Source organism: Patiria miniata, unplaced genomic scaffold (assembly GCF_015706575.1).
Source record: "Patiria miniata isolate m_02_andy unplaced genomic scaffold, ASM1570657v1 HiC_scaffold_14, whole genome shotgun sequence".
Lineage (NCBI taxonomy): Eukaryota > Metazoa > Echinodermata > Asteroidea > Valvatida > Asterinidae > Patiria > Patiria miniata.
Genome location: NW_024037052.1, coordinates 6,628,470 through 6,643,337, shown reverse-complemented (window position 1 = coordinate 6,643,337; position 14,868 = coordinate 6,628,470).

Genomic DNA, 14,868 nt, shown 5'->3' with positions numbered 1-14,868 from the left:
AGTTTTCATAATTGTACATCAACATTTACATCGAATATGAAATTTAAAAGTTTTGATTTACACCGAGTACTAATATGCTGTATCTTAAAATATATATTTTATTGCTCTACATGAAATGTACATACTCTTCAAAATGGATATCATTGCAGGATCCTGTTTTTCTCAGTAAAAAAATCTATAATGAGTGCTTAAATTTCTATATAACAAAGATTCGTCAAGCTTTAAAATTATGAAAGACTAGTTCATAAACTCACCTTAAAGTCCCAATATACACAGCGGGAAAATACACGCAATGAAAACAGAGAAGCTGCAAATAACGATTGAAAGCAGTTTACTTAAAACTTATTTTCCAAATTCAAAATGACAAATGTTACAAATTATTGCTGCAAAATAGAAACAGGTTCTATGTGTTGCTAACTCTTTGTAATGTAGCTATAATGTGCATTCTTTAAAGTGTACATTAACTTCCAATGGTGTCGTATACCTAGCTTTTTCGACGGAAAAAAAATATTCTCTGTCTAAATGCAACTTTACACAGTTTTATTTTGTCCCTTTTTTAGAAACACAGTGTCAGAAACCATTTGTGCAATCGGTTAAATATGCATACACTGCAAAACTATTCTTTAGAAGAAAAAAAAAGAGAAAATACACACTATTTCTCTATGTAGATATATGCTAGAAAATTAAAATTATAACACTCCCTTTATTCTTTAACCTTTTTCTATTGTATAGTGTTCATCTGTAAAAGTCTCTTGAACATTAGCATCCAGGTATCTCATAAGCCAGATATAACTTCTTTTTTTTAAGATTTTGAATTTTTCTGGAATACAATATCTTCAGAATACATCATCCCAACAATATCCAAAGTTTTAGAATATACTAGTTACCCTTTTTTCATTATCGGGTTTTGCCCTTCAATGACGTATTTTCTAAACACTGTATACTCGATGTTGTCTGAAGGCTTGCGTGAAAAAAATTCACAAGCTTACTTGTGTGGGACTCGAACCCATGACCTCCTGCTTAAGGCTGAAGTACGCCGGTGAAGAGCAAAACCCAATATTGAATATACATTTTTCAGACGCAAATTTGCCTTTTTGTTTGCTCACACACCAGGAGGTAAAAATGCTCCATAAAAATCAATGAATTAACAATTGAGGCACGTGTATATTAAGCACTCCTTGATAAAAAAATATTGAATAATGGACAACTCTTGAATAATCTTTAAAAGCTTTCCAAAAAAATATTATTAACACCTTGTCTAATAAACAATTAAAAACACTAACAAAATATAACTTTGATCGATATTACTTGCATAATATTTGGTTTTAAAACAAAAATAGCAATGCTGTGAACTGCCAGTTAGCATGGCAATGTATTATAACATTGAATTTCCTGATTCATTTTTCAAGAAATCTGGAACCTGGCATCAATCGTGAATAACACCTCGTGAATAATAACAGCTCGATACATCTTACTACTTTTTGAAATATAAAACAAAAACACCTACCGCAAGGCACTTGAAGTCTACTCAAATTTTACAAATCTGCGTTAGCCGGACAAAGTTGACAACTGTTTTTTGTTGTTCCTGAGGTTTTCATCGTCAAACTGATACATGATTTCATAGGTACCGCGACCTATCACGCCTGGGAGAAAGCATGAAGTGATAAAACCTTGAAACCCAATTATGAGATAAACGTGTATTAAAATGCTTTTTGTATACATTTCTATACACATTTTTTTTGTACTAAATCAACCAATAAACACACTTCTTCTTGATGGATTATATTCATATTTTGGGAGGTTGTAGATTTATAGTTTCTGATTCAGAAAATCCCAAAACCTCAAAATAGTTTGTCCCACCCCAAATTGACTTCATGTACACTTTGTGCAAAACTTCTGTAACTTTGTCGCGGTTTCGTGGGAGCATGCCTTAAATTAGAGAGTCCTCAATTTTTTATTGCAGTATAAACTAAGTACAGTTGATGATAATTTGTTATTAGAAACCATGCACAACGAAACAAGAGAATCGTGACATGAAGTGCACGGTGCTTTAAGCCGTGTCTAAATCTCTTGGCTAGGGCTATTGTCCAGGTCTTCAATAATTACAACATGTGCATAAACGTAGCTGTAGCTTAGAACGCTTGGTTATTTAACCCTTTTGCTCTTTTTTCATAAAGTTGCAAAGAACATGAATGTGCACCATGAAAAAATAAAACAAGCTAACAAACAAGCAAAACTTTACAAAATTTAACATAATGAACAGACGAGTAACTGATAACGGAACACAACTGTTATCTAGTTTCTGATTAATTGAAGGTTTGAAAATTGCATGAGGATGCCAGCAGTAAGTGTAAATGTTCAGTGAAACCATAAAAGGGTATAAACTTTTTTGGGGGGGGTCTGAAAATTTCCGAGCGTGTTCTCAAAACAGCACAAAATCTCACAAAATCGATCTACCCTCATATGATATCACAGAATCTTTACACTTAGTTTGAATTTCTTCATAAACAGTATGTGAAATGCAATGTATTTCTGTTTTAAAAACCTGCTGAAATTGTGCTAGCTTTAATAGGGTTTGGAAGGGAATGCGACTCCCCGACGTAACAAATTTTGAAGTTAAGAACTCCACGTAACAAAGTGCTGCCTTGATTAGGGGTGTAATAATACAGTGTTTTTATTAAATTAATACGTATCAGGACACTAAGCTCACAACGTATAAGGATACGAAGCTCATGTGTTGTGATACATATCTTGAACTGAGGATATGGCAATTTTGGCAGTTTTTCAGTATGTTTAATTCCTGATTTGTCCACAGTTGCAAGGAGACGGTCGCACGATGATTGCGCGTTAATTACGAGCAGAACAGGCATTCGTAACATAGCGTATGCTGTGTCTGTTTTTCAGAAGTTATCGTATTATACGTGTATGGAGCAGGACGTCCATGAATCGTAACATAGCGTGCGCTAGGCGTGGTGGTTTACAGACTGCGCAATTCAGGATAATACTATGACTGCCATATAGAATAGACTGATCAAGATTGCTGATTCAAATGTATTTGAAGACAAGTATGATTACACCCCCTTTTGCTGATCAAGATCTTTTTTGATCTATCCTTCTTATTCTGGATCCTTGGCTTGTGGCGGTGGTTGTTGGGGGTTGTTTGGGGAGTAGGCCGGTGGGGGCTCTGGGAAGTGTGCCTGCATCTCCATGGCCGATGGGTCCTCCTTATTGAATAAGGGTCCCGCCTCGTAGCCTGGTTGGTACAGGGACGGGTCGTAAGGCAGGACGGTCTTCTCCGGGATGGCCACGACACCGTCAGAACCGGCCGCGCCGACTGCACCGGCCGCGTTGGCATAGTGGGGGTTCTCAAAGGTAACTGGAGCATGCGGTGCCAGAGAGGTCTATGAAAGAAAAGAGACTCAACATTTTATAATCAAACTGTCACAGCAAAGAGCTGATAACATGTTGCATTTCAGATCACTGCAAGGTGATAAAATATACTCTGCTTTTTACAGGTATAAAAATAACAGCGTTGCTGTTGAAACCCCTCAGCCAGAGTCAAGTTATCATCCGGAAACCATTAACCTTTAACTCAACATGGTGACCTTGACCTTTGACCTTTGACCCCAGAACCAGTCCCAACATGCCTGTACCGATGGAAAACCCCCTACCGAAGTTAGACACCAACATTTCATTTCTAACTCAAGTTATCATTCGGAACCATATACATTTAACTCACCAAGGTGACCTTGACCTTTGACCTTTTGACCCCAAAACCAATCCCAGCTTGCCTGTACCCAAAGGCAACCCCCTACCGAAGTTAGACACCAAAATCTCATTTCTAACTCAAGTTATCATTCGGAACCCATTTACATTTAACTCACCATGCTGACCTTCACCTTTGACCTTTTGACCCCAAAACCAATCCCAACTTGCCTACTCCCAAGGGCAACCCACTACCAAAGTTAGACACCAACATTTCATTTCTAACTCAAGTTATCATCCGGAAACCATTTACATTTAACTCACCACGGTGACCATGACCTTTGACCTTTTGACCCCCAAACCAATCCCAACTTGCCTACTCCAAAGGGCAACCCCCTACCAAAGTTAAACATCAAAATCTCATTTCTAACCTAAGTTATCATCCGGAAACCATTTACCTTTAACTCACCATGGTGACCTTGACCTTTGACCTTTTGACCCCAAAACCAATCCCAACTTGCCTACTCCCAAGGGCAACCCTCTACTAAAGTTAGACACCAAAATATCATTTCTAACCTAAGTTATCATCCGGAAACCATTTACCTTTAACTCACCATGGTGACCTTGACCTTTGACCTTTTGACCCCAAAACCAATCCCAACTTGCCTACTCCCAAGGGCAACCCCCTACCAAAGTTAGACACCAAAATATAATTTTAACTCAAGTTATCATCCGGAAAGCATTTACCTTTAACTCACCACGGTGACCTTGACCTTTGACCTTTTGACCTCAAAACCAATCCCAACTTGCCTACTCCCAAGGGCAACCTCCTACCGAAGTTACAACCAAAAATCATTTCTAACTCAAGTTATCATCCGGAAACCAAGCTACCCGGACGGACGGACGGACGTTCCAGCCAGACGGAATTGTGGGGTGATAGCATTGTGTTCCCATTATCCCTTTTTCTAAAGATTCTCTTCTGGGGTGATGTTTTTCTTTTGTGAAAAAAGTGGGGTGATGTGTCCTGAAAGGAACATCACCCCACAAGGGTGGTATGGTCAGAACGTCCAGACGGACGGACGGACGCCCTAGGCGATGACAATACCCCTCGAGCCTCTCGGCTGAGGGGTAAAAATTAATGAGGCCTGACGTTGCGAACTTAGCAAGTTCTTCTTCAGAGGCTAGAACAGAACTTTCTGTTCTAGCCTCTGAAGAAGAACTTGCTAAGTTCGCAACGTCAGGCCACATTAATTTTTAGATTTATATATTTCAGGTCCATCCAGTCAGTAAGCAGTTTGCAGCAGTCTTACTTTTTTTCCTGCTTTTTACAGAGCGGACAGTGCTGTTGCAGAGTGAACGCAGTGTACAAGCAGCACAACTAAATCACAAAACTGGTTAATCCCCCTCCCCATCTTCTCCCCACCCCCTCCCCTCCCCCCTCAAAAAAAAAAGGTTCCTGCAGAAATCTTAAAGGAAACTCCATGACTTTTCCATGACAAAATTAGGGCTTTCCATGACCAATTATTAGGCTGTTTTGGCATCTTAGGAGCCTATTTACAAATAAATAACCTGGCTAGTCATCACACTGAGGCAAGGAATGCCACTCTCTTTCAGCCTTCCAGTTTGACGCAAGATCACTGGGCATCACAACCGTTCATTGAACATACTTGGTGAATCCGTGAAACCCATAGAGCTATATTAAATTACTAGAGCAATAACTTCGTTAGTAATGCCTGCTGGGCGCATCCATGTTTGTGCACAAACCTATGGAGACCTAGACATTTTGTACGGCTTTTGTACGGCTATTTGCATATATGCGTTTGTATTCCATACCGGTGCATTACCGAAGCCAATGCGCCCAAAACCGAAATGCATGTTCAGCAAATGAGCGTGTCATTTTGCTCTTCGCAAACAGCGCAACGTGTGCGCATATTCGCTGCAGATGCTTTTTGCCGTCATGTTTTTTTTAACCGTCATGACGTGCTTAAGCTGTTTGCGTATGTTCTACTTGCGCGTTGCATGTAAAGTACACTTTTAAAATTCAATCCATCTAATTTCATTATGTTCTACATAAGGCCAAAAAAAAAATTAAGTCGGTCTCTGGTCAGCGCGCGCGTCGATTTTAATCATGCGCGTCAATCTTTTTTTTCCCAAAATGTTCCGCGGTAGCTCCAACAGCGCCCTCTATTGCCGCACCTCATTTTTTTTTTCAACAAAGAGCACCAAGGAATGGGAAATTGCACCAAGGCAAATGATCGAGAGCACCAAGGCAAATTATGGAGGACACCAATGTACATGAGGACACCAAAAAAGCAAAATAGTACCCCACCTTGTCTGTACAATCCAAGCTTGAAGGAATAAAAAAAAAAGCAAAAAAAACAAAAAAAGCGTCGTCGCCGCGTCAATTCCGGAACTTTGGTCTGACGAGAGACCGAACATTTTTTTTTTTGGCCTAACATGCACATGAATTCAAAATGTCTGCGCCCAGGACGGCTTCAAAGCGTCTCCGCGCGCAGAATGACGAGTTAGCGCTCTAGTAATTTAATATACATGTAGCTCTATGGTGAAACCATACAGTGGTGGGATGGCTTGGGGCAGTTTAAGGAGTTACAAGCAGGGCGATTTTGGGAGGTACATGAACTAATGCATTAAAAAGCACCATACTCATTGGATAAAGATTTTGGCTTGGACTTTTTGGAATTTTGTTTTTCTGCTCCATTACCTCATAGTGGCTCGCTGTTTCGACATCTCTGCCTGGCGGTGGGGGATGGATGTCAACGTTCTCCCCGTCGCGATAGGTCACAGGTCCATTAAACTTCCTGTTAGCAAAAGAAAGTCAACAAAAATGCTTTGATTTTTTTCCAGTGATATCCCAGATAAGTTCAACATCAACTGCAGCAGTTTAGGATTTCCCAATGTAAAAGTTGCTCTACACGTTTTCTTTAGCACTTTCAATTTTTTTACTCCTAAGGAATTTTCACTTTGTTTCTTTTCTTTTAACACCCCCCCCCCCCCCCCCCCACCAAAAAATACCCCAAAAAACATGTTTTGGTTTTAGTTTTGAAAAGTTTTATTTTGGGGTTGTTTTTGCATTCTTAACACAAATAAAGACCAGCCTGAATTATTGGTGGGGCTGCACTTAATTCAAAAATAGTTTGAGAAATTAAAAAAATAAAGCGATAACGCCAGTATGATTTTCGTTCTACGGTACGTCTCATTTTAAAGATAGGTTTTGAAAAAGTTAATGTCTTTCTCACAATTAAACATGTTGTCCTCAAATTCCAAATTATCGTGCATGCACAGGGACATACATGTATCCATTCTGCACTACATATTCAGAGCCTCACCTTTGTTTCTTCAGGAAGAGAACCAGCAGAATGATGATGAGGAAGATGGCAACACTGATGAACGCAGCGATCCCCGCTGTCCAGCTAATAGCTGTCCGATCAAAATTACGTTAGATTCAGTCAGTTGTAAACAAGTAAACAATTGAAATCACAACATGTAAACACATTTGTTTATCGTAATTTTTCGTAACATTCTGACAGCATGCGCAGTACTATTTAACAGTCTTACAATACAGACATAATTAGCTGTACACAATACAAAAAGCAGCATGCACTCATGCTGCCCCTGACAACCCCCCCCCCCCCATTAAAAGCAACTAAAAATTAAAAAAAAAAAGGTTCACAGATACACCGTTTGAAGTGACTTACTTATAAACTCATCTCAAAAAAAGCTAGAGACTTTAATTTGAACTTCCAATCAGTATGCTCCGACTGCCATCAGTGAAATGATGGACATTAGAGAAAACTGACTGAAGCATTGTGCGAATAAAGAGTTTTGGCATGAGAACAGATACTGTTGGCGTACCAGATAAGTCATCGGTTTGTGGTCTTGTGACATCCTGCATAACTCGCTATCTGCTACGCTTGTATCGTTCGCTGCGTGCTGATGCGAAATGCGTAGCAAACTGTACACTTTTTACCGCCTTTCTTGTCAATTTCTTTAACCATGCAACAAATCGTCACTGACACCACGAACTGACACCCGGTGGTCAGCGTTGCAGAAATACAAATCGGAGAAAAACGCTTTTAAAGGTTTGACACGAATTTACTCAGTAAAATATTCCATTTATCTTAGAGGTTTTAGTATCACTCAACGTAAAAATGCTTTCACTACTCAATTATAAACGTTATATTGTAAAAATCTGCTTAGTTACTTAGCAATTAAATGATTAAGATGGGTGTCAGTTCGTGAAAACCAAAATTTACGTGTTTTCGGAGAGTGCGCGCATGCAATAGCGTTAGTGAGTGTCAGTTCGTGAAAACCAAAATTGACCCGTTTTGGGAGAGTGCGCGCACACACTGCGCATGCGTGCGCGCACTCTCCCAAAACGCGTCAATTCTGGTTTTCACGAACTGACACTCACTAACGCTATTGCATGCGCGCACTCTCCGAAAACACGTAAATTTTGGTTTTCACGAACTGACACCCTGTGCAGTGTCACTTCGTGGTAACCAAAAATACCAGAATTGACAAATTTCTTGAAAATTCATTAGTAAAATTCGCTTATTTTAGATGATTTCAGCAATTTTACCTCGTCATGTTAAACTTCATGATACAAACTGCTAATATGTGCAAAAAAAGAAAATTTGAATTTTTAATTTTTTTGTACACATGTGATGCAGAGGGTGTCAGTTCGTGGTGTCGGTGACGAAATGGATGATTTGCTGAACATGTATGTGCCATTTGTTTGTGTTACAAAGCAAAATTTGCTGCAGAAATGAGGCTTTTATCAGAGACTGCCATTTTGGATTTCTACAACCACTGATAACAGTTTCCAATAGCTATTCGTATGCAGTGCTAAATCATATTGACAAAAACGGTTATGGATAGGGAAATATATGCGTACACGTAATACACTTTATCCCAAGCTGTATATCCTCAACATGCAAAAGCCTCAATTGCATTCATAATACATGTAAACTCAAGGGACACCTCATTTACGGCTGCAGTATATGCCAGTTTGGTAACTTCAACTTCGGGTGCGCACATTGATATGGGTCGCGGGTCTTTTGAGATAATTGAACGCTCATCAAAGGCGCATGAACGAGTAAAGAAACAGTCGCACAACGCCGCATGTTAATTACGAGCAGAATTGGCATTTGCATAACATCGCAGTTACAAGACGTTTGATGTCAGCCATTTTGTCCTCAAGGACCTTTGACCTGGACTACTTTATCGAGATACCGAACTGGCTTATTGTGGTAGCGACTGTGCAAAGAAATGCCCCATTCCTGCCGACAAGTTTGAGGTGTCCATCAGTTGCAATACAGAATGATTCAAATTGCGTTTTGCCCTTCACCGACACATTCCATTCTGTTAATTGTTCGGTTTCGTTACATCAGAATCGAAGCAGCCATCCGTCCCTGGTTCCAGTCCTACCCAGGCCTCGGACATCACAGTGTACAGTGTATAAAAAATAAGTGAGTGAAGGGCAAAACCCAATATTGAATTCGGGCGTTTCACAATGCAGTGTGCATCCAAGAGTTTGCCACAGAGAGTTCATTTTTCCCGGTGCATTGTGGAAAATGGTCGACAAATTCGCAGCGCGGGACATTTGAAATTGTTAGTTTTTAGTTTTCTAGTCATTAGTTTCGAAAGCATGATTTGAGTATCTGTTTGCCCTTTTCGTTGTCTTTTATCAATACGGAGTTTTTTCTAAGGCGGCTGAATGCTATGCCCCAATCTATAAAAAAAATTAGCTCGTTGTCTACTGACACTCGTTCAAATGGGCCATGTTTTGTCGACAGTAAACTTGAATAATGGACTCTCCACAGCAAACTCTTGGTGGCGCACTGCATTGTGAAACGCCTGAATTCAAATTTCCCTGAGGTGTACTCCATCCTTTAAATAATGCAGAATAATGTAATGAGGCATGCAAAAGTGGGACATTTTTAATAAGAAACATAAATACTCCATGCAATAATTTCGAGTACAAATTTAGCGAAATCTGAAGTGATTTTTGGGGACGGAAATCTACATTATTTAAAAAGATTCAAGCTACAAACGAAAGGACGACATTTTTGACATGCAAAGCAATCTATCAAATTGTGGACCTGTCTCTGGCGGCGGCTGATTGCCTGAGAGTTCCAATGTGAGCAGGAAAGAAACAAAGACAATTATCAACATTTTGTGACTTAAAATCGTCATCGATGCAGATTTAAGAGGAAAATACACAGGTTTATAATTTTATTTTCTAAACCCTCCCCCCCCCCCCGTAACATTTTTTAAAAATTCTTAGAAAACTTTAATCCCCCACCTTTGGGAGTTTCGACTCAATATAGATCCAAAGTTAAGATTTTGTTTCCATTGGTTTGAATGTTAAAGACTTCTACTAATTCTGAGTTAACACAAGGAGCCAATCTGGAAAAAAATCTTAGATTTCCACACAGAAGTGAAGTGACTTACTTTTTAAACTCATCTCAAAAAAAGCTAGAGACTTTAATTTGAACTTCCAATCAGTATGCTCCGACTGCCATCAGTGAAATGATGGACATTAGAGAAAACTGACTGAAGCATTGTGCGAATAAAGAGTTTTGGCATTAGAAGAGTTACGGTTGGCGTACCGGATAACTCATCGGTTTGTGTGGTCTTGTGACGTCCTGCATAACTCGCTATCTGCTACGCTTGTATCGCTCGCTGCGTGCTGATGCGAAATGCGTAGCAAACTGTAAATTTTTTACTGCCTTTCTTGTCAATTTCTTTAGGCCTAACCATGCAACAAATGGATGATTTGCTGAACATGTATGTGCCATTTGTTTGTGTTACAAAGCAAAATTAGCTGCAGAAATGAGGCTTTTATCAGAGACTGCCATTTTGGATTTCTACAACCACTGATAACAGTTTCCAATAGCTATTCGTATGCAGTGCTAAATCATATTGACAAAAACGGTTATGGATAGCGAAACGTATGCGTACACGTAATACACTTTATCCCAAGCTGTATATCCTCAGCATGCAAAAGCCTCAATTGAATTCATAATACATGTAAACTCAAGGGACACCTCATTTACGGCTGCAGTATATGCCAGTTTGGTAACTTCAACTTCGGATGCGCAAATTGATATGGGTCGCGGGTCTTTTGAGATAATTGAACGCTCATCAAAGGCGCATCAACGAGTAAAAAAAAAACAGTCGCACAACGCCGCATGTTAATTACGAGCAGAATTGGCATTTGCATAACATCGCAGTTACAAGACGTTTGATGTCAGCCATTTTGTCCCCAAGGACCTTTGACCAGTTTATCGAGATACCGAACTGGCTTATTGTGGTAGCGACTGTGCAAAGAAATGCCCCATTCCTGCCGACAAGTTTGAGGTGTCCATCAGTTGCAATACAGAATGATTCAAATTGCGTTTTGCCCTTCACCGACACATTCCCTTCTGTTAATTGTTCGGTTTCGTTACATCAGAATCGAAGCAGCCAGCCGTCCCTGGTTCCAGTCCTACCCAGGCCTCGGACATCACAGTGTACAGTGTATAAAAAATATGTGAGTGAAGGGCAAAACCCAATATTGTATTCGGGCGTTTCACAATGCAGTGTGCATCCAAGAGTTTGCCACAGAGAGTTCATTTTTCCCGGTGCATTGTGGAAAATGGTCGACAAATTCGCAGCGCGGGACATTTGAAATTGTGAGGGTTTTTTTTCTAGTCATTAGTTTCGAAAGCATGATTTGAGTATCTGTTTGCCCTTTTCGTTGTCTTTTATCAATAAGGAGTTTTTTGTAAGGCGGCTGAATGCTATGCCCCAATCTATAAAAAAAATTAGCTCGTTGTCTACTGACACTCGTTCAAATGGGCCATGTTTTGTCGACCGTAAACTTGAATAATGGACTCTCCACAGCAAACTCTTGGTGGCGCACTGCATTGTGAAACGCCTGAATTCAAATTTCCCTGAGGTGTACTCCATCCTTTAAATAATGCAGAATAATGTAATGAGGCATGCAAAAGTGGGACATTTTTAATAAGAAACATAAATATTCCATGCAATAATTTCGAGTACAAATTTAACGAAATCTGAAGTGATTTTTGGGGACGGAAATCTACATTATTTAAAAAGATTCAAGCTACAAACGAAAGGACGACATTTTTGACATGCAAAGCAATCTATCAAATTGTGGACCTGTCTTTGGCGTCGGCTGATTGCCTGAGAGTTCCAACGTCAGCAGGAAAGAAACAAAGACAATTATCAACAATTTGTGACTTAAAATCGTCATCGATGCAGATTTAAGAGGAAAATACACAGGTTTCTAATTTTATTTTCTAAACCCCCCCCCCAGTATCATTTTTAAAAAAATTCTTAGAAAACTTTAATCCCCCACCTTTGGGAGTTTCGACTCAATATAGATCCAAAGTTAAGATTTTGTTTCCATTGGTTTGAATGTTAAAGACTTCTACTAATTCTGAGTTAACACAAGGAGCCAATCTGGAAAAAAATCTTAGATTTCCACACAGAAGTGAAGTGACTTACTTTTTAAACTCATCTCAAAAAAAGCTAGAGACTTTAATTTGAACTTCCAATCAGTATGCTCCGACTGCCATCAGTGAAATGATGGACATTAGAGAAAACTGACTGAAGCATTGTGCGAATAAAGAGTTTTGGCATGAGAACAGTTACGGTTGGCGTACCGGATAAGTCATCGGTTTGTGTGGTCTTGTGACGTCCTGCATAACTCGCTATCTGCTACGCTTGTATCGCTCGCGCGCTGCATGCTGATGCAAAATGCGTAGCAAACTGTAAATTTTTTACTGCCTTTCTTGTCAATTTCTTGAACCATGCAACAAATGGATGATTTGCTGAACATGTATGTGCCATTTGTTTGTGTTACAAAGCAAAATTAGCTGCAGAAATGAGGCTTTTATCAGAGACTGCCATTTTGGATTTCTACAACCACTGATAACAGTTTCCACTAGCTATTCGTATGCAGTGCTAAATCATATTGACAAAAACGGTTATGGATAGCGAAACGTATGCGTACACGTAATACACTTCATCCCAAGCTGTATATCCTCAACATGCAAAAGCCTCAATTGCATTCATAATACATGTAAACTCAAGGGACACCTCATTTACGGCTGCAGTATATGCCAGTTTGGTAACTTCAACTTCGGGTGCGCACATTGATATGGGTCGCGGGTCTTTTGAGATAATTGAACGCTCATCAAAGGCGCATGAACGAGTAAAGAAACAGTCGCACAACGCCGCATGTTAATTACGAGCAGAATTGGCATTTGCATAACATCGCAGTTACAAGACGTTTGATGTCAGCCATTTTGTCCTCAAGGACCTTTGACCTGGACTACTTTATCGAGATACCGAACTGGCTTATTGTGGTAGCGACTGTGCAAAGAAATGCCCCATTCCTGCCGACAAGTTTGAGGTGTCCATCAGTTGCAATACAGAATGATTCAAATTGCGTTTTGCCCTTCACCGACACATTCCATTCTGTTAATTGTTCGGTTTCGTTACATCAGAATCGAAGCAGCCAGCCGTCCCTGGTTCGAGTCCTACCCAGGCCTCGGACAACACAGTGTACAGTGTATAAAAAATAAGTGAGTGAAGGGCAAAAGCCAATATTGAATTCGGGCGTTTCACAATGCAGTGTGCATCCAAGAGTTTGCCACAGAGAGTTCATTTTTCCCGGTGCATTGTGGAAAATGGTCGACAAATTCGCAGCGCGGGACATTTGAAATTGTGAGTTTTTTTTTCTAGTCATTAGTTTCGAAAGCATGATTTGAGTATCTGTTTGCCCTTTTCGTTGTCTTTTATCAATACGGAGTATTTTCTAAGGCGGCTGAATGCTATGCCCCAATCTATAAAAAAAATTAGCTCGTTGTCTACTGACACTCGTTCAAATGGGCCATGTTTTGTCGACCGTAAACTTGAATAATGGACTCTCCACAGCAAACTCTTGGTGGCGCACTGCATTGTGAAACGCCTGAATTCAAATTTCCCTGAGGTGTACTCCATCCTTTAAATAATGCAGAATAATGTAATGAGGCATGCAAAAGTCGGACATTTTTAAAAAGAAACATAAATATTCCATGCAATAATTTTGAGTACAAATTTAACGAAATCTGAAGTGATTTTTGGGGACGGAAATCTACATTATTTAAAAAGATTCAAGCTACAAACGAAAGGACGACATTTTTGACATGCAAAGCAATCTATCAAATTGTGGACCTGTCTCTGGCGGCGGCTGATTGCCTGAGAGTTCCAATGTGAGCAGGAAAGAAACAAAGACAAGTATCAACATTTTGTGACTTAAAATCGTCATCGATGCAGATTTAAGAGGAAAATACACAGGTTTCTAATTTTATTTTCAAAACCCTCCCCCCCCCCCCCCCGTAACATTTTTTTAAAAATTCTTAGAAAACTTTAATCCCCCACCTTTGGGAGTTTCGACTCAATATAGATCCAAAGTTAAGATTTTGTTTCCATTGGTTTGAATGTTAAAGACTTCTACTAATTCTGAGTTAACACAAGGAGCCAATCTGGAAAAAAATCTTAGATTTCCACACAGAAGTGAAGTGACTTACTTTTTAAACTCATCTCAAAAAAAGCTAGAGACTTTAATTTGAACTTCCAATCAGTATGCTCTGAATGCCATCAGTGAAATGATGGACATTAGAAAAAACTGACTGAAGCATTGTGCGAATAAAGAGTTTTGGCATGAGAACAGTTACGGTTGGCGTACCAGATAAGTCATCGGTTTGTGTGGTCTTGTGACGTCCTGCATAACTCGCTATCTGCTACTCTTGTATCGCTCGCTGCGTGCTGATGCGAAATGCGTAGCAAACTGTAAATTTTTTACTGCCTTTCTTGTCAATTTCTTTAGGCCTAACCATGCAACAAATGGATGATTTGCTGAACATGTATGTGCCATTTGTTTGTGTTACAAAGCAAAATTAGCTGCAGAAATGAGGCTTTTATCAGAGACTGCCATTTTGGATTTCTACAACCACTGATAACAGTTTCCAATAGCTATTCGTATGCAGTGCTAAATCATATTGACAAAAACGGTTATGGATAGCGAAACGTATGCGTACACGTAATACACTTCATCCCAAGCTGTATATCCTCAGCATGCAAAAGCCT